The 20,148-nt window shown below is 45.9% G+C and overlaps 1 pseudogene; it reads right to left on the bottom strand.

Annotated features, from left to right (window-relative positions):
• Positions 1–15,045: 15,045 nt before the first annotated feature.
• Positions 15,046–17,873, bottom strand: LOC148118508 (small ribosomal subunit protein uS5 pseudogene; annotated as a pseudogene).
• Positions 17,874–20,148: the final 2,275 nt, after the last annotated feature.

Below are 20,148 nucleotides of genomic sequence, written 5' to 3' on the forward strand. Positions count from 1 at the left end.
CTACCCATCCCAAGGTTATTGTTCTTCTACCAACCTAGTTCTGCTCTCTCAAAGGTCAAAAGGGATGGCTAGTTGCCAGACCTCACACTCCTGAAATAGGAAGTATTTGGTTCCTACCTAAAACAAAAGTCTAAGGATCCAACTAAGTTCCAGTTCCCTTTATGGAGATAACTTGGGATTCCACCCAGGGAGTGGTTTGCCTACAGAGTGTTTGATCTAGGGCAAGAGCATGACGAATGTAGTCCGTGACTTTCAATTTGTATGTTAATGCAGTCCTTTGTTTTACTCCTATCTTTTGGGATCAGGGATATATTAACCAGTTGGAAATTAAACATGGGCGAATTTTCAGTACTCACTGAAAAATTCCCTCCCGATACTATCCTATATGTTTCTGTGCTTTATTATTTTCATTTGCATCTTTATATTCTTTACTATATTTCTAAATTCCCATGCCTCCACTCTGGAGAAAGGTATTTTGTCGAGGCTGGCCCCCGACATTCCTCATGTTCCAAAGGAAGCAGCTGAACCTCAGAGAGATGATCTCAGTTTCATGGCAGAGGTCGCCTTGAGACTGGGGTGCTGTAGCTCCAAGACTAGTCCTGTACAGGTTGCCGACACAGACCTGGCACCGGTTAGTCTGAGACTGGGTTCCCAAGCGGTGGCAGTGGGACTTGTGGCGGCAGACAGCAGGCCCTGAGAGCAGCCAGTCCCACGCAGGGACGGCTGCAAGTCCCTGAGCGATGGCTGGTCCAAGGCAGGGAGACGCGGTGGCAGGCAAGAGAGACATGGGTAGGCATGCCATGCAGAGCGAGGTTGGATATTTATTAAGTGGGTTATGGAGGGGAAGGAAAAGGGGAGAAGAGAAGAAAAAGAGAGAGAAGGGAGAGACAGAAGGGGGGAAGGGGAGAAGCAGCGGAAGGCAGAAGCTGCCTCTTTGAGAGGGAGATGAAAAAGGAAAAGACTCGGGCTGCGAGCAGGAAGGAAGATCTGTCTGCCTCAGTGCGGGGAGGGGGAGGAGTAGGCGTGGCTTGTCTCTTCAAGAGACAGAACAGATCATTACAGTCATCTCTCTAGCCTGTGCTTACTAATTTTTGTTTTGTTTTGTTTCTTTTGTTTTTTGAGATCATGCCCACTGGGTTTTTTTTGTAAATATTTATTTATTTATTTATTTATTTATTTATTTATTTATTTATTTATTTATTATGTACACAGTGTTCAGTCTCCATGTATGCCTGCAGACCTGAAGAGGGCACCAGATCTCATTACAGGTGGCTTTGAGCCATCATGTGGTTGCTGGGAATTGAACTCAGGACCTCTGGAAGAGCAGTCAGTGCTCTTAACCTCTGAGCCTTCTCTCCAGCCCCCCCATGCCCACTGGTTTTAAGTCCCAAGTCATCTCTGTTCTTTGGTTGTTTGAATATTTTTTTTTTGAGACTATGTAGCCTTGGTTGTCCTGGAACTCACTACATAGACCAGGTTGACCTCAAACTCCTGGCCTGAGAGCCCCCTGCTTCTGCCTCCCAAGTACTGGGATTAAATGCACACTCTTCCACACCTGGCTGTTTACTTTGTTTTTAAAGGGTTATTTATTTTTATTGTGTATGTGTGAGTATTTTGCCTGCACGTATATTTGTGCACAAGGGACCCGGTGCTATGGAAGTTGTGAGCAATCATGTGGGTGTGGGAACTGAACCCAAATCCTCAGCAAGAAAGAACAGGAAGTGCTCCTACCTGCTGAGCCGTCACTCCAGCCGCCTTGTTTTGTGGTTTTTTGTTGTTGTTGTTGTTGTTGTTTGTTTGTTTGTTTTCTGAAACAGTTTTTGCTGCATCTAAATTGGCTTCAAATTTGCAGTCTTCCTGTCTCAGGCCACTGAATGCTGGAATTACAGGCATGTGTCTGATACCACATACTGCTTAACCACAAGCTTTTGAACAAGCCATTTAAACTCTCCTTGAGGTCTGGGGATTTAGGTCAGTGGTAGCATGCTTTCCTAGCTTGCTGAGGTCATGGGTGCAATCCCAGCACTGAAAAAATAAACAAATAAGAATTGTCTCTGAACTCTCAATTCTCTCTTCTTTCCAGGGAAAATCATTAGAGCATCTACTTTGTTGAGTGGGTTTAAGAATTAAGTGAAGTGCTGATCTTGGCGTCGTACGCCTTTACTCCCAGCACTTGGGAGGCAGAGCATGTGGATCTCTGTGAGTTCAAGACCAGTATGGTCTACAGAGTGAGTTCCAGAACAGCCAGGGATACACACAGAGAAACCCTGTCTTGGGGGAGAAAAAGAAAAACAAACAAACAAACAAAAAGGACAGCCAAAACTATGTAGAGAGACCCTGTCTCAAAAAACAAAGGGAAAAAAAATTAGGTGAGGTAACCAAAATAAACATGCAGACAGGAAATGGTAAGTAAACATTAACCATTATCATTTCCACGCTGCACATCGCTCAGGGGCAGGGCTTTCCCGGAGCCAAGTCCACAGGCAGCAGACCCTTTCCAATCTGGAGTAAGTCAGGCCTTCTCACAAAGAGTGGTAGGGAATCTGCCCCACTGGACAGATCGCTTTGGACTTAGTGTCCCATGAATGACCAGTTAGGACTACAGGATGACTTCTGAGGCCCAGAGGTCTGCAGCAACATGCCCCACCTCCACTCAAAGAGGACTCTGCCTCTCAGAGCCTGGGAATCAGGCCAAGATCAAGTCCAGAGGAGATGGAGTGATAAAGCCCCTCCTAGAGGCCATCCCTCTTGAGCATTGACAGCCAATGGAATGGTTCCCTGCCAATTTCAGCCTGGCTAGAGTCAAAGACACCAAGAGAGGGGCTGGGAATTGTGTGTGTGTGTGTGTTGCATGTGTGTGTGTGTGTTGTGTGTGTGTGTGTGTGTGCTATGTATGTGTGCTCTGTGTGTGTGTGTGCATGCTGTGTGTGTGACATATCTATAGACAAACAACTTTGCTTTTACTTTGTTTTAATTAGACAGGAATCCATGAAGTCAGGCTGGTCTAAAATTCACCATGTAGCTGAGGCTGACCTTGAACTTCTGATTCTCTTGCCTCAATGTCCTAAATGGTAGGATGACAGATGTGTGTTACCATGCCCAGATTGTTATTTTTCAAATTAAAATTGTTTTCTTAGACTATATCACTGAATACTATATATGAAGTGTTTTATATATATATGTGTGTGTGTGTGTGTGTGTGTATACATACATATGTGTATATATATATATATATATGTGTGTGTGTGTGTGTGTGTGTAAGTTTTCCTTAAGATAAGGAACTTTGAAGCCAGACATGATAATGCACACTTGTAATTCCAGCACTAATGAGGCTGAGGCAGGAGGATTATAAATTGGAGAGCAGCCTGGCCTACATAGTCAGTTCCATACCAGCATGGACTACACAATGAGACCCTTCCTCAAAACACCAAAACAGGAAAGAAAGAAACTATAATTCACACTACTTATTTTTCTTCAAATTCCAGGAGATAGACAGACATACTGTAGGAAACTGGCCGGTATAATTAGATGATTAGACAGCTCTATAAGACAATCCAACAGCCTAAATGCCCACAATTTCCCCTCTATAAGATAATTCACCGCCTAGACGCCCCCAGTTTCCCCTCTATAGATAATTTATCAGCCTAGATGTCCCCAGTTTTCCTCTGCTCTTAAGAACTATGAGTTTGAGCCTATTTAATTAATTAATTTACTCATTTATTATTTTTTTGAGAGTCTCTCCACACAGACCAGGCTGGCCTCGAACTCACAGAGACCCCCTGTTTCTGATTCCCGAGTGCTGGGATCGAGGGTGTGTGCCACCATGCCTGCTCTCTTTTATTTTTCATTTTTGGCTTGTGAGATAAGGGCTCCTGTATCCCAGGCTGACCTGGCGGTCACAGGATTATCCTGAACTTCTGATCCTTTTGTTTCCATCTCCCTGATGCTAGGGTCCCAGGAGCATGCGCCGTGCGTGCATTAGCTATGCTGTCTGTAGGATGAACCTCAGGACTTTGTCTATGCTCGCAAGCACTCTCACAGCTGAGCAAAATTTATGGTGCTCCTCAGCCTTTTTTTTTTTATCTCAATTATTATTTTGAGATGGAGTCTCATTAAGTTTGCAACATTGCCTTGACCTTGCTCCATAGCCCAAATTATCTTGAGTTTGTGATCCACTGCCTCAGACTTCCCAGTAGCTAGAGCTAGGATTATAGGCGGCACTGTCAAGCCTGGCTAACTTTGAACTTCTATTTTTTTCTTTTTTCTTTTTTCTTTCTTCCTTTCTTTCTTTCTTCCTTCCTTCCTTTCTTTTTTTCTTCTTTCTTTCTTTTTTTCTTTTCTTTTCTTTTCTTTTCTTTCTTTTTTTTTTTTTTTTGACAGGGTTTCTCTGTGTAGCTTTGGAGCCCGTCCTGGAACTTGATCTGTACTCCTCCAGGCTGGCCTCGAACACACAGAGATTCACCTCCCTCTGCCTCCTGAATGCTGGGATTAAGGGCATACACCAACACCGACCAATGACTTTGTTTTTTTGTTTGTTTGTTTGTTTTTTCGAGACAGGGTTTCTCTGTTGCTTTGGAGCCTGTCCTGAAACTAGCTCTTGTGGACCAGACTGGCCTTGAACTCATAGAGATCTGCCTGCTTCTGCCTCCCAAGTGCTGGGATTAAAAGTGTGTGCTACCACCACTACCCGGCTCAACCAGTGACTTTGAATGTCTTGACATTGGATGCTATGTAGTGTTTGGGTCACTATGTCTTCTCATAGGACCTGGGAGTTAGTTCTCAAATGAGTGGACAATGGATACTGTCCATTGATTTTCAATTTTCAGCTCAACCTCCAGAAAAAGCACAGAAGGCATATTTAAAGTTACAGAACAAAATATAAATGTTCTAAATAATACATGATGATTAAAAATTGCAAGTCAGGCATTTGAAAGGTCTAGGTAGATACCATGCTGCAAACTGTTCTACATGTATTAGGAAAAGCTTCATGGGAAAGCTGTGATTCTCTTCCCATTTAAGAAAACAGAAGGGTGGTAAGATTTTCCATGGCCAGTAAATGGTAAAACTAAGGTAAGTCGTGGTAGGCCAGGCACTGTCCTAAATACCACACCAATGTGCTAAAACCCATTCTTTGGGCCATTACCCTCTTCATTATCTACACAGAATGACCCAACCAACCCAGTGCTGGGGTGATCAACAGTCCCCATTTGCCTGAGAAGGGTTCCCAGGGTAGAGGACTTTCCATGATAAAAACCTGGGCTGAGTCAGCGAGCACTGAGTGACCTTGCACAATTACAGACGAATGTGTGCACATGCACCCTTATGCCACCTAAGCCTCCATTGGTAGAAAGGCTGGGGTTCGGTTTTCCCAGGTTTTATAGCAGCCAGGGTGGAGTTGGCCAGACAGGAACCAGACTGGGACAAGTAACAGAAACTTCCTGCTGAGGGGGTGGGGGGGAGGGGTGGTGGTGGAGAGAAACAAGAACCATAAAATGTAGGCACAGAACAAAGTTTCTAAAGCAGTCTGGGTAAATTCCAGAGTCCAGACTTAAGGAGAGGGGCCCATATTGTTCAACAACTTTCCAACTTTTTTTTTTTTTTTTCGGTTTTTCGAGGCAGGGTTTCTCTGTGTTAGCCCTGGCTGTCCTGGAAGTCGCTTGTAGACCAGGCTGGCCTCCAGCTCACAGAGATCCACCTGCCTCTGCCTCCCAGGTGCTGGAATCAAAGGCGTGCGCCACCACCGACCAGCTACTCTCAAGCCTCTTAGGTTGTTGTCATTTAGTCCGTGAGACCTGGAGTCAGCAGAAGTTCACTGAGCTCCAGGGCCTGAGCTAACTTCAGACTGTTGAGGGTGGGGTTTCTCCGTCTTCAAAGAGCTTTGATCTGGTGGAGCAAACAGATAAGGAAACCAGGGCAAGGGACTGTAAAGATGGCTCAGTGGTTAAGCATGCTTCCTGCTCTTCAGAAGACCAAAGTTCAGTTCCCAGGACCGCATAAGTCAATTCACACAAGTCTGAGACTCCGGCTCCGGGGGATCAGACGCTCTCTTCTGGCTCCAAGAGGCACCTGTACTCACCACACACTCACCTTTTTGGTTTTGTAATTTTGAGATAGGGTCTCAGCTGGGCGGTGGAGGCGCACGCCTTTAATCCCGAGCACTTGGGAGGCAGAGACAAGTGTATCTCTGCAAGTTCGAGGCCAGCTTGGTCTACAAGAGCTAGTTCCAGGACAGGCTCCAAAACTACAGAGAAACCCTGACTCGAAAAACCATAAATAAATAAATAAATAGATAGATAGATAGATAGATAGATAAATAGATAAATAAATAAAAACTGTAAATTATTTTGAGAGGATTCAGTCCATCACAATGTGGGAGTTATGGTGGCAGGCAGGGGCAACATGGTGGCAGGAACAGCAAAAGCAGGCTGGTTCTATTGCCTCTACAATCAGGAAGCAGACAGTAATGTTTTTTGTTTTGCTTTTGTTTTCATTGTTTTGAGGTAGGATCACCTGTCGGCCAGGCTGGTGATAGACTCCTGATCTTCCAGCTCACAGTTCCTGAATCCTGGGATTACAGATGTTCACTTCTATGCTACCTCCTAATGGCAAGACTTTCAGCACCTGAGCAGCCTGGTGGAGCCTGCGTACCTTCCCAGAAGATATCAGGGACCAAAGTTTTCAAATCAAGCGCCTATGCTCTCAACTGACAGGCGCACCAACTACCTGTCATGATCAGCGTGACAGCTGGAAGAGTCTGATTGGGTAAGATCAGGTCACTGGACCAGGCCCGGTCCAGCTTCCCAGGACCACATGGACAAATTCTGGGAGTATTCATTTGGCTCCATATTAATTTCACTCCATATGCTTGGCTCCACGAACATCATAGTTCTGGGAGAACATCACAAACTGGGCGGAACATCATAGTCGTAGTGGCTGGAAGGTGTGGCAGAGGTGTTCTTAGTGACTGGTAAGTGAGAGAGGTGTGGCTCTTAAAGGGAAAATGAATGTGCTCTTATTCAGAGGGAGCTGATTCTGTGCACAGATAAACTAGTCCTTAAGCCTCAGTGGGCTCCCTGGGAGTCAAGAGGAGGGACTGCTTCCCCCTGGGGCAGGCTAAGGACATTCTCTGCAGAAGTTTCAAATGGTTATAAGATGGGACTGACCTTGGGAGTGGAATCCTGACCCCTGCAGAGCCCTCCTTTCCAGAACCACTGACTGACAGTTCCCCCTCCTCTAGAAGTCTCAGGTGCCCGTGCCTGCTGGGGATGACTTGGGGACCGGCTTCCTGTAGACATTCCTCTTTAGTAGACATAACTTAGTCACAGGTTGACCTAAAAATATGAAAAAAAAAATTTAAGAGCCCCAAATAGAATGACAAGTGGATTCTGGGACCAAGTTTCAGTCTTCGCTATGAAGACTGTTTTACATCAGTCCGTCTCTGTGAGCTGGCCACCGCTTGTGGCTCAGCCTATAAGCATCTGTTCAAAGGCAGAGGGGCTTTGGGTGGTGCTTCAGGACCCAGACCCTGAAGCTAGGCACTCTGGGCTCAGCTCTGCTACTCACCAGACATGCAAATTACCGGCTCTGGGAGCTTCCATTTCCCCATTATGAAATGACTTCATGATGTCAACAATAGAACTTCCCATTTCGAGCTGTCTATGAATCAGCTAACGAGCTCATGTTCAGACCAATGTCTGGCACAGAATACACATGTGTAAGTGGTGGCTAGTGCCTACCACCTCAGCAGCTTTCTGTCCTTCCCGGGAACTGAGGCCGGGCAGGACAAGGCCAAGACAAGTTTATCCCATTTGTCAGTGCTTTCCCAGTGCTGGGGGTGGGGCAGGGGTGGGGGCTGACTGAGGCTGACAGCTGTCAAAGAATGAAGGATTGATTGAATGGCCTTCACTCTGGGAGCCAGTACTACTGAACCTGGGCAGGCTTTGTGATGTAGATCAGTTAGCAGCCCCTGTCTGGCCTTTGGTAAACAAGATTAGTAGTTGTACAAACTTTCCAATCAAGATTCCCAATAAAAAAAAATAGTAAAACAAAATCAAAAACAAAAACAAAAAAAACCCTGTGTTTTAAGACATTGAAATTAAATTTCTACAATTCCTATGATCTACCACTTCCTTCCCAAAGAACTATGCACTGTGTATTCTAATTTTGATGTTTTGATATTCTGCTTTACTTTATCCTCTTCCTTTTCCTTATGGGGGAGTGGCTGTCGTTTAAAATAGGGTCTCAGGCTAGGAAAGTCGCGCAGTTGGTGAAGAGTTTGCCTACCATACACAAAACCTTGGGTTCTCTTTTGAAGGTCTCTTATAGCCCAGGCCACCCTCACACTGCATCCATGTAGCCAAGCATGAACTAGAATATCTGCTTCTCCTGCCTTCACTGAGTGCTGGGATTATGGGTATGTGAGACCACACGTGGTTTCTTCAATGCTAAGAGTCAAATCCGGGGCTTAACACAAACCCACTGGCACTGATGAGCTACATCCCCTTTCCAGGCTCTTACAGTTTTATAACTTACTTAACTTTTAAATCTGGATCCCTTGGGCCAGCAAGACTGTTCAGTGGATAAAGGCACTAGCCACGAAACCTGGTGATCGGCATGATAGAAGCAGAGATCCAATTCCCCCAAGTTGTTCCTCTATAGAGGAGAGAAAGGGGCCAGTCTGGATGCATGAGACCCTGCCTCAAAAAAATTTAATCATATTTTATTTTTAATTTACATTTATCTGTTTCATATGTGTGGGCCTGTGTGGGCCAGGGCACTTGAGGGGAGATCATAGGACAACTTGTGGGAGTTGATCCCCTCCTCTTATCATAAGGGGTCTTAGGGATCGAACTCAGGTCATCAGATTTGGAAACAACCCTTTCAGCTCCTGAGCCATCTCATGACCTCCACTCATAAAGTTTTAATCCACCTATATACACATGCTAAACTACAAGAGAAAATTAAGGAAAGAAACCCCATAAATAACAGAAGACTGCTTATCTTTGGGGAATGTGAGGGAGCAAGGCCAAGAAGGATCCTTTAGGTAGGTATAAGACATCCTTATGGGGGCTGGAGAGATGGCTCAGCGGTTAAGAGCACTGACTGTTCTTCCATAGGACCTGGGTTCAATTCCCAACACAACTGTCTATAAATCCACTTCCAGCAGATCTGACACCTCCACACCAATGCACATAAAATAACACTAAATTAATCTTAAAAATGTTCTTTAATAAAAAGAAAGAGATATCCTTACATTTGATTGCTGTCCTAGTCACTGTTCTATTGCTGTGCAGAGACACCATGACCACGGCAACATGCAAAAGAAAGCATTTAATTGGGGACTTGCTTATAGTTTCAGAGACTTAGTCCATTAGCACCATGGCCGAGAGCACAGCAGCAGGCAAGCACGGTGCTGGAGAAGGCAGATACATCCTGATCCTCAAGCAGAGAAAGAGAACTGGGCCTGATGGGCTTTCGAAACCTCAAAGCCCCACTCCCAGCAACACTTCCAACATGGCCACACCTCCTCCAACAAGGCCACACTTCCTAATTCTTTTAATTCTATCAAAGAGTTTCACTCCCTATTGAATAAGCATTCAAATATATAACCTAGGGGGACCATTCTTGTTCTAATCCTCACAATGAATGTAAAATGTTAAAAAGAAAGGCGCATAGGTAATACACTGAAAACTGATTATCCACAGACCAATGAAACAAACACACCAGGGATTAGACACTATAATCATCTAATTCCATAAACATGAAGTACCTTCAAAAATTTTTATTAAGATTTAGCCAGGCGGTGGTGGAGCATGCTTTTTAATCCCAGCACTTGGAAGGCAGATCTCTGAGTTCTAGGCCAGCCTGGTCTACAAAGTGAGTTCCAGGACAGGCTCCAAAGCTACACAGAGAAACCCTGTCTTGAAAAAACAAAAAAAAAAAAAGAGAAAAAATATTAAGATTTATTATCTATGTGTATCAGTGTTTTGTCTGCATACATGTATGTGCATGCCTGGAAGCAGCAGAAGTCAGAGATAGCATCGGAGCCCACGTGAGTTCAGGGCACAGAAGCTAGGTTGTCCTCAAGAGCAACAAGCGCTCTTAAGCACGGAGTCATATCTTCAGCCTCTTATTTTGTTTATTTATTTGTTTATATATTTATTTACTTTAGACAGGATCTCACTGTGTAGTCCTGGTTGGCCTGGAACTTGTTATATAGAACAGGCTGGCCTCAAACTCACGGAGGTCTGCCTGCCTCTGCCTCCTGAGTGCTGGGAGTCATCACATTCAAATGTTTAGACTTTAAATTTCAAATTTTGAAAGCAAACCTCTCTCTCCATGGCCCCAGCCCACTCTCTCCCCTCAGAGCAGCTAATCTAAGCTGTGCACCCTTTAGGAATAAACTTCCTTTCTCTGCTTGTTCAGCACCGAACGCTAGTTCATGGTTAGCCTACCCCATCATAAATAGATGTATGGAACCCCAGGAACACTTTATCATTTTATGTGTGCATGTGTTGGGGTGCACACATGTAGGGGTGCTCATTACTTGTATACATCTGCGTGCAGAGGCCAGAAGTTACAATAGGGTGTCTCCCTCAATTCCTTCTCTGCATTATTTTTGAGACAAGACCTCTCACTAAACTTGGAGCTCACCAACTGGTTAGACTGGCCAACCAGCAAACCCAGGGACCCTCCTGTCTCTACCTAAAGAAATTTACCAGCTATGGCATCTCCCTAGCCTTTGTTTTGTTTGTTTGTTTTTTGATTTGTTTGTTTGTTTGTTGTTTTGGGGACAGAGTTTCTCTGTGTACCCCTGGCTGTCTTGGAACTCACTCTTTAGACCAGGTTGGCCTCGAACTCACAGAGACCCGCCTGTCTCTGCCTCCTGAGTGCTGGGATTAAAGGTGTGTACCATCACTGCCCAGCTTTTGCATTTTTTGACGATTGTTAGTTCAGTTTTGTTTTGTTTTTCAGCAGAGTCTCGTGTTCCTAACTCTGGCCTCAAACTCCAGATCAATATGTAATCAAGGACGATCTTGAACTTCTGATCTTCCTGCCTCTACTTTCCAAATTCTGGGATTACATGCCTGTTGTCTGTGGCTTATGCATGGTAGGAAGTGATCTACTGACTAAACCACATCCTCAGCTTTCTGATAACATTTGATTTTGTTTTATTTTGGTGTTAGAAGGAGTAGGAATGAGACATGGTTTCAATTTGTAGCCCAGGTCAACCTTGAACTGAAGATCCATTGTACCTTAGTCTTCCATCTCCAGACCTGGACCATTCTCTGCCTCATCTTTCAGAGTACAGGAACCACAGGTGTGGGCTGTATTACCAGGTTCAGTTTAATTAATAAAAATTTTGATGCTGAGGATTGAACTCAGGACTTTGCACAAATTAGGCAACGCTGGACCATTAAGCTATAAACCCACAGTATTTATTCTTTTTTTGTTTTTTGTTTTTTTTGGTTTTGTTTTGGTTTTCGAGACAAGGTTTCTCTGTGTGGTTTTGGAGCCTATCCTGGAACTTGCTCTGTGGATCAGGTTAGCCTTGAACTCACAGAGATCTGTCTGTCTCTGCCTCTCAAGCGCTGGATTTAAAAGAGTGGACCACCACCGTCCGGCTCAGTATTTTTTTTGTTTTTGTTTTTGTTTTTGTTTTTTTGAGACACGGTTTCCTCTGTAGCTTTGGAGCTTTGGAGCCTGTCCTGGAACTAGTTCTTGTAGACCAGGTTGGCCTCGAACTCACAGAGATCTGCCTGCCTCTGCCTCCCGAGTGCTGGAATTAAAGGCGTGTACCACCACCGCCTGCCTGGCTCAGTATTTATTCTTATGTGCTGTGTGTGTTATTTAAAAAAGAAGAAGAAGAAGAAGAAGAAGAAGAAGAAGAAGAAGAAGAAGAAGAAGAAGAAGAAGAAGAATGCTTCATGTATGAGGTTTTCCTCTTTTGTTTTATTGAGACTGGGTCTTATGTAGCTCAGACTGACTTCAAACTCACTAATTAGCCAAGGATGACCTTGAATCCTGACTCTCCTGCCTCTGCCTCCCAAGGACTAGGATTACAGGCACACACCACTGTGCCAGGTTATTCTGTGTAGCTTTGAAGAGTTGTATGGGAAACTAGTTGGGATCACTCTCTTAGCGTGCCTGAGTCAAGAATGGTGTGCACGGGACTGCAAAGAGGGCCCAGCACAGAAGAGCCCCTGATGCTCTTCAGAGGACTCAAATTTGGTTTGCAAACTCTTCCACACTGGGAGCCTCCTGAAACTTTTCCTGGCCTCCATACAGGCACAGATATACATACATAGAAATAAAAGTGAAAAAAAATAAATCTTAAAAAAATGAGAATATGCATGTATGTTATGGTTTTGAGCCTTCTTTTGTGCCCACAAGAAAGGAAGGGGTGACCCTCCCTCTCTGAGAGGTTTGGCAAGAGGCCTAGTTCTTTAAAGTCTTTGTTTCTGAAGCAGATCCCTGAGGTTAGTCATTCAGCAAAGCCCTGTTAACCATTCCCAGGACCTTCTCATCGTATGACAGGAAATGTGGTGGCTTCTCAGGGAGAGGAGAACAAGAAGCCTTTATTAGAATGTTATTCACTAAGAACACTTTCTTAGTACAGAGTTTGGCTTTACTCTTGGTCAGCTCTCTGCAGGCTGGTGTGGGACTCAGTCTCCTGTGGGGACGATGATGTGGGGTCCAGGACATGCCCAGGCTACTTGGCCATTGGTCCCAATTCTCTTCACTTGGAAATACACATCACCAATGCCTTTTACTGTTGTCGTTTATTGTGATTTCCCCTCAGAGCGTGTGTGTACGTGGAGGAGTTGTGAATGTGTGTGGGGTGTGCGTGTGCACATTCATATCATGTAGGTGGTGATGACCGGGTCCTAGAGCCAGATGGCCTGGACTCACGTCATCACTGTTCTACTTCCTAGCTGTGTGGCTTGATATGATGCAGGGATACTACCATGCATCGCTGCAGGGGTACTACCATGCATCGCTGCAGGGGTACTACCGTGCATCGCTGCAGGGGTACTACCGTGCATCGTTGCAGGGGTACTACCGTGCATTGCTGCAGGTACGGGGACATCCTGTCGTCACTGGAGAGATGACAAACCCTAAAGGCTTTCTGGAATAAAGGGTATCTAGACAGGAATCGAGTCTCAAGACACTGCAGGTTAATACAGAGGCCAAGGGGCTTTGAGAGAGACCAGCCATTAGATTCCATTATTGGAAAAGTACCTATGAGAGTCAGAGCTTGCTCTTCTCAGATTTCAACTCAGCAATCACAGGATCCCGGGAACTATGCTCAGCACTTGCCATGAATGAGGGCTGGAGAGACGACATCAGCTTGAGGCCGGTGGGGGAGATGCACTTGAGATGGACAGCAGGCAGACTCTGGGTGAATGGAAAAACAGGCTCTTGACTCATCACCGTTGCCAAGGTCAGTGACCTGGCTTAGATTCCCAGAACTCACATGGCGGAAGGAGAGAGAAACAACTCCTGCAAGACGTTCGTTGACCTCCACGTGCGCACGACGCCACTTGGACCACACATACAATGAATGTAATTGAAATGCAGTCACCTAAGGTGGTGGCGCACGCCTTTAATCCCAGCACTTGGGAGGCAGAGGGAGATAGATCGCTGAGTTCGAGACTAGCTTGATCTACATAGCAGGTTCCAGGACAGCCGGAGCTATACCATGAGACCTTGTCTCAAACAAACAAGCAAATAAATAAGTAAATTAAATTTGGAAAAGGAAAGAAATAAGGAACAGACCCTGTTGAGATCTACCAGAGGAAGGCACGATGCGTCCTGGCTCAAGAGCAGCTAATTCCACTGCCAGGAGTGAGAAAGTTTTTGCAGAGCAGGTGTTAGTAAGAACTGAGAGAAGCCAGGCCTGGTGGCTCACGCCTATAATCCCAGCACTCAGGAGGCCGAGGCAAGTTTGTCTTGAGTTGGGAGCTGGAGGCCAGTCTAGACTAGCTAGTGAGTTCCAGGCTAACCTTGACTCTGGTGAGACCATCTCAAAAATAAACAAAACCTATTAGCCAATATGAAAAGGAAGATGCCTGAGGTGGGGACACCCAGATGGTGTCATAGGGCGAAAGCCGACAGTCCAGCAAGGGTCACGGAGATTGTCGTGTGTGTCTGTGTGGCCTGTACCTGGAAGCGGGACCAGTCAACAGGAGTAGGGTCTTTTGGACCAAGGCCAGGCACAAAAAGGACTTTAAATAGCCTGCTTGTATTTCACTGCAGGAGTCTTGGGACTGTAACGCAGTGTCCACAGAAGGAGGAGAGCTGCTTCCGCTCTGCTTCCTGCACTCCTCAGGACACAGGAAGGGAGGGGCGGGGCCCGTCAGCTGACCAAGAATCCAAGCCCTTTGTTGTTCCCTGGGGGCTGCTGAGGGAGATGTCTAATATCCTTATGATAACAAAGGCTTCTGACACCGACCAGCAGCAGCCTGCTAGGCTCGTTGATGGTGAGTAGGGAACCTGTGTCGAGAGCCACTGAATCATCAAGGGGGAAAAGGGCGGTTATTAAAGGGAAATGACTACTTCACCGCCTGATTCCTGACTGTGGCTGTGATGTGTCTCACGGTCCTGCCACCCAGACTTCCGCTGTTATAGACTGTACCTTTGGACTGGGAGCCAAAAATAAACCTTTCTTAAAAAAAAGAAACAAAAGACTGCCAGGCAGTGGTGGCACACACCTTTAATCCCAGCACTCAGGAGGCAGAGGCAGGCAGATCTCTGTGAGTCCGAGACCAGCCTGGTCTACAGAGCTAGTTCCAGTACAGGCACCAAAGCTACAGAGAAACCCTGTCTCGAAAAAACAAAAACAAAATCAAAAAACATTAATCGGTAAATCAGAGACTGGCTCAGATAGGAACCCTGACTGTTCAACCAGAGGTCTTAAGTTCAATTCGCAGCACCCACAACTGTCAGCTCACAACTTTCTGAAGCCCTCTTCTGGTGTCCACGCAAAGCACACACACACATCAAACAAATAAATCTTCTAAAAACAAAAAGACTTAATTCACTTTATTTTTCTTGCATAAAGTCCTTAACATGGTGGCCACAGCTGGAGCCTGTGTCCTCTGAGCAGAGAGAATTCCTGAAGAAGAGGCTTGGTGAGCACAGTCCCTTTCCAGGGGGCAGGTAGTTGTAGGTCTTAGAGACGGCATCAAAGGCGACCTCGGCAAAGCTGCCCAGGGTGGCAGAGCACCCCCTGGCTGATGTGCAGCCGTCGCCAATACCGGTCATCATCGGTAGCTTCTTAGGCACAATAGCACAAAAGATGCCAATGCCTCCAGCGACAGGGATGAGACGCACCAACACAGAGCCACAGCGGCCTGTCACCTTGCATGGGAGAGTAGAGGCTTGCCAGTCTTGTTCCTCCAGTATCCTCTTCATACAGGAGCCATAGAAATGTTGACCAAGATGATGTTGGGCCCTTACATGACCACTGTAGTCCCCGATAGTGACACAACCTTGAATCTGGTCCTCTGGCCAGCCCAAGTCTTCTTCTGCACTGGCATGATCTCCTTTAAGGATGTGCCCAGGAAAAAGTTAATAGTCTTGGATTCCTTGGTGGGCAGGGAGAACAGGTAGATCTCCTCCAGGTACTTGATGCTCACACCCTTAACCAGGCAGCCCAGCTTGAAAACAGAATCTACTCCTTAAGCCCTACCTCCACAAGTCCCAGTGGCCTGGACCTAGGATATGGCCTCTCAACATGACTGCAGTCCCAATTCCTCAGAAGGCCTCCTAACTAACCCTGCCCTCCAGCATCCCCCAACCTGCCAGGCACTCCTCTGCATCTCCCTTCATCCATCCATCATTTGTTTTCCTGAAGAGGAAGCAAAAGCCTTGAGCAGAGATTGGCCTGCCTCTGCCTCCTGAGTGCTGGGATTGAAGCATGTGCCGCCACTGCCCGGCCAAATAAATCTTTAAAACAAAAATACTTTAAATAAAGGACTGGAGTGATGGCTGAGTGGTTGAGTGTTTGCTGCTCAATTGCTAGGACTAGAATTCAGATCCTAGCATTCACATAACAATCTGATGTCCCTCAAATGCCTGTACCTCCAGCTTGGAGTGGCCTCATAGCCCCTCTTCTGGCTCTGCACACACCCCAAACAGAGGCACATGCACCTTGACCAGATACATATATCTATATGCATACATATGGACTCATACATGCATGCACATGCAGGCACACACACACACACACAAATATCTTTTTTTAAAAAAATATTTATTTATTCACTTATTATGTATACAATATTCTGTCTGCTTGTATGCTTGCAGGCCAGAAGAGGGCACCAGACCTCATTACAGATGGTTGTGAGTCACCATGTGGTTGCTGGGAATTGAACTCAGGACCTTTGGAAGAGCAGGCAATGCTCTTAACCTCTGAGCCATCTCTCCAGCCCCACAAATATCTTTTTAAAACGCAAAGTGATTTCATTCTATTGTTTCTCATTAACGGAAACAATATATAAAGTAGACAATCATCTGAAAAGTGTTTCAAACCGGGCGTGGTGGCACACTCCCGCGATCTCTATGGTTGGGAGACGGACTGAAGGAAGGAGAAAAGAATTCAAAGTCGTCCTCAGAAGCATAGTAAATTCAAGGCCAGCCTGGGCTTTGTGACCAGGTCTCAGAAGACAAACAACAACAAAGGTTATCAAAACGAAGGCCATGAGATGGGGAGAGAGTGGAAGAAGGAAGAGGGAGATCATAGGGAGAAGGAAGAAGGACAACTTAGCAAAGCTACGTAGGGAAGGAGATGGCAGGGAGGGGGGCCAGCCAACTGGGTGAGAAGTGGACTGCTTAATAATCTTGAAACTGGGAAGCCCTAACTTCAGACGTCAGGCAAAGCCATGGACTATTCTCTGCCACTCTATCAGCTGGCGGCCAGTGAGAGGAATGCCACTGTAGCTGTGTCTCAGATGGCAGTACTCTGGGTGTTCAGATGAAGTCAGATTTTTCTAAAATGTCCTGCAGATGTCCTCACACTAAGAAGGCTCTTGGGGGGGGTAGGGGGGAGCAGGTTCTGTGGTCAGCATCAGCCAAAGGGGTACTGCGGTCATCATCAGCCAAGGAAGGGTACTGTGTTGAGCATCAGTATTGTTACTGTGGTCAGTATCTGATGTGGGATTCCCCTCTGTATACTGTGAGTATACCATTGGTTAATAAAGAAGCTGCTTTCAGCCAATGGCTTAACAGAGTAAAGCCAGATGGGAAATCTGAACAGGGATGTAGAAAGAGAGTAGTCGAGTCCGGGAGACACCATGGAGCCGCTGCAGAAGGCAGACCCCCGGAACCTTACCTGTAAACCACGAGCCTTGTGGTAAAATCTAAAACAATAGAAATGGATTAAGATGTAAGACCTAGCTAGAAATACACTTAAGCTATTGGCTTAAACAGTATTGCAATTAATTTAGTTTCTGTATGATTATTTCAGGTCTGGGCAGCGGGAACGAACGAGCAGCCTCCTTCTCCGAGCATCAGTGTCCTTACTAACAGTCTACAGACGGTTATTTGTATGTGGGATCTAGATTGTCTGCCTGTCACATTTCCAGCTGTCCTGTTAAACCTGTCTGACCACTTGACCCATGGCATCTGGCACCTAGGAGGTAGCCATTAGCACCTCAGCACAGGGGTTGTCCCAGGGCCATCTGCCTGCTTCCCCATCCCCAAGTTTCGTCACTGCAGGGCCATGCCAGGTTCTAGGAGCACCAGGGTCAGAGCACTGGACAGCCTCAGTCTCCCATTGCCCAACGCCTGACACCTTCCAGTCGGCACAGGCCGTCCTGCATCCTCTCATCTGGGGACTGGTCTGCGCTCGCTGTAGACTCAGGCCTCATTCCGAGGTTTTACTTCTCTGTCCTGGAAACCACCCTGGGGAGGAGATGAGAAATACAAACCAAAAGAGGTGAGATCCCTTCACACCACCACTTCCCCTTCCTCATCCTCTTTCTTCCTCTGTGGTTCTTGGCAACTTCCCTTTCCTATTTCTAGTGGGAAGAAGGGCAGAGTCTGTGGGAAGCTGTCTGCAATGCCTCTGCTTTCTGGGGTCTCCTGGCTGCCACGTAACACAGAACTCTCTCCAGCACCCAACTGAACATATCCACTTGCATGTCCCATAGACTTCTCCAATGTCATGTTCAGGAGTGACTTGGAGCTGGGTGTAATGGTATAAGGGACATACCTACAGCTACAGTACTGGAGAGACTGAGGCAGGAGGTTTGCAGGATTGCCATAAATTTGAGACCAGCCTGGGTTACAGAGTGAGACTATTTCAAAACAAAACAACCAACATTTGGGGGCTGGAGAGATGACTTGGCAGGTAAGAGCACTGGCTGCTCTTCCAGAACACCTGGGTTTGATCTCTAGCACCCACAGTGTGGCTCACAATCTTCTGTAACTCCAGTTCCCGAAGACCCGATGCCCTCTTTTGACCTCAACAGCCATTGCACATATGTGACTCATAGACATTCAAGCAGTCAAAATATCCATACACATAAAACAATAAAATAAAAATTGAAAGTTAAATAAAACAATAAAGCAAAAACTGGCTGGACCTGATGGCACCTGCCAGCGGAATTAGGCAGATCTCCATGAGTTCAAGGACAGCCTGGTCTACATAGCAAGTTCCAGGCCAGCCAGGGTTACTTAGTGGTTCCTTGTCTTAAGACAAAATCAAAATAAAACAAACAAAAACCCCAACAACACACACACAAGATAAATAAATGTAGCTAATTAAAAATCCAGAGAAGAAGCCGAACGGTGGTGGCACATGCCTTTAATCCCAGCACTTGGGAGGCAGAGGCAGGTGGATCTCTGTGAGTTGGAGGCCAGCCTGGTGTCTACAAGAGCTAGTTCCAGGACATGCTCCAAAGCTACAGAGAAACCCTGTCTTGAATAACAAAAGAAAAAAGAAAAAAAAACAACAAAAACCCCCAACCCCCCCCAAAAAAAATCCAAAGAAAAATAACAGAACACACACATAATAAATAGAGCAACAAACAACAAAACACATGAACACAGTACAACATTCCGCATTGCCCTTCTCCAGTCTGAAGGTGGCGCTGTCCTCTAATAGCTCAGCATCCTTGACTTGCTGCTCATTCACTGCTGGTGTCTGAGAAGCCATGGAGCCCCCAAGGAGCCCTGAACCCATTTCTGTTTCTTTCCCTCCAGCCCTTGCTGGGGTCACCACTGGGATTTCCTTGCTTGTCTTGCCCAGGCCGTTCTGCCCTGCTCTGTGCACAAATCCTAGATCTTTGGCAAAGACTCTCTCACTCCCTGGATACTTGGATAAAACATATGAAGGAGATAAAATAAGTGGGAAAGAAATGAAAACGGAGTGTCCCCTATGTGTGCCTATGACCACTGCTCTTGTCATGTGGGCCCTGTCCCGGGCCTGCGGCCCTCTCTAATTCCAACTAAGACTACGTACATCTTCTCCTTGCCCTGCTCTATTAGTGGCTCAGAGAAGAAATGGTTACCTGCTTGCTAATCCAGGGATACCCTGGTTGGTTATTGTCCTCGTTTGCCCTCTATTGCTGTAATAGACACCATGACCAAAATCAACTTGGGAAAGAAAGAATTTATTTGACTTACAGGAACCAGGAAGCAGGAACTGGAGCAGAGGTCATGGAGGAACTTTGCTTATCAGCTTGCTCAGTTTGCTTTTATTTATTGAATTAATTCTTTTCTTTTCTTTTTTTTTTTTTTTTTTTTTTTTTTCGAGACAGGGGTTCTGTGTAGCTTTGGAGCCTGTCCTGGAACTAGCTCTGTAGACCAAGCTGGCCTTGAACCCACAGAGATCCTCCTGCCTCTGCCTCCCAAGTGCTGGGATTAAAGGCCACCATCTCCCAACTTAGTTTGTTTTTTTTATACAACCCACAACCATCTGCTCAGTCGTGGCACCTCCCATAATAGGTTGGACCCTCATCAATTATTATTCAAGAAAATGTCCTGGAAGACTTGCCTAGAGGCCAATCTGGTGGAGGCATTTTCTCAGTTGAGGCTCCCACTTCCCAGATGACCCTACTTGTGTCAAGAGGACAAAAATCTAATTAACACAGTCACCCTCATTAAGTGGTTCTTTTATTTATTTATATATTTATTTATTTA

Source organism: Myodes glareolus, chromosome 22 (assembly GCF_982192425.1).
Source record: "Myodes glareolus chromosome 22, mMyoGla1.1, whole genome shotgun sequence".
NCBI lineage: Eukaryota > Metazoa > Chordata > Mammalia > Rodentia > Cricetidae > Myodes > Myodes glareolus.